The sequence below is a fragment of the Nicotiana attenuata genome, unplaced genomic scaffold (assembly GCF_001879085.1).
Source record: "Nicotiana attenuata strain UT unplaced genomic scaffold, NIATTr2, whole genome shotgun sequence".
In the NCBI taxonomy this organism is placed as follows: domain Eukaryota; kingdom Viridiplantae; phylum Streptophyta; class Magnoliopsida; order Solanales; family Solanaceae; genus Nicotiana; species Nicotiana attenuata.
In genome coordinates this window covers 124,710-125,821 of record NW_017671033.1, presented here as the reverse complement: position 1 = coordinate 125,821, position 1,112 = coordinate 124,710, and positions in this window count along the sequence as shown.

Genomic DNA, 1,112 nt, shown 5'->3' with positions numbered 1-1,112 from the left:
TGGAAATGAAAGGATGCCCATCTATGAACCTCGCAAAGTGAATGACAAGCAAGAAGTCAGGAAGTGGGAAAAGTTCGTACCCAAGTCTGAAAGCAAAGAAGCTATGAATGTCAATACGTCACCTATGAAGTTCATGACGAAGGTGAGCAAGAAGCAGAGTATGAAATCCACTTCTTTTCAAGACAAGCCAAGTGGAAAGTTGACTCTAAAAGAGATGCAGGAGAAAGAGTACCCATTCCTGGATTCTGATGTGCCAACCATTTTCGAAGAACTCCTCGAGTTAAATCTCATTGAGCTTCCGGAGATGAAGCGACCAAATGAAGCTGGGAAAACAAATGACCCAAACTACTGCAAATATCACCGACTTGTAAGCCACCCTCTGGAGAAGTGCTTTGTCTTCAAGGACAAAGTCATGGGCTTGGCTCGCGAAAAGAAGATCGTGCTGGAAGATGAGAAAGCAAGCGCAAACCAAGTCTCTATCACCTTCGGCTCATTTAGTCCGGATGAATTATGCGGTATTAAAGAAAGTAAAAATGAAGAATTACTGGAGAACAACAAAGTTGAAGATGATCAACCTGATGATTATGAAGGTTGGACGTTGGTGACTCGTCGTAGGCGCCACAAAAGGAGCCCACAAAAAGAATCAGTAGAACAACCAACAAGGAAGATGATGGTAAAAAGACCAATGAAAAAGAATCCAGTTAAGCGTTTGAAGAAAGCAAAAGTGGAGATACACCACCCTCAAAAGCCACGACATATAGTGACTTTGGAGGATTTCTTGCCATCTTGGTTCCGCACGAAGATTTCCTGTGATCGTGTTGAGGCCTCTTGTTGCCATGCTGACAAAGGGGAAGAAAATAGTGATGACCTATCGTTGGCACCATCTTCGGAAAAACCCATCGAGTCCACTCCTCAAGGAAGTTAATGCTTGTGAGGAAAAGGTCACGTTCACGAATGGCGATCTTTTGCTAGGTGAAACTCCTCATAACCGCCCATTGTACCTGGTTGGCTATATGCGCGATGAAACGGGTAAATCGGATTTTGGTTGATGGAGGATCCTCAGTGAACGATTTTTGCCAATCCGATACTGTGAAAGAAACTTTGGTATTTCC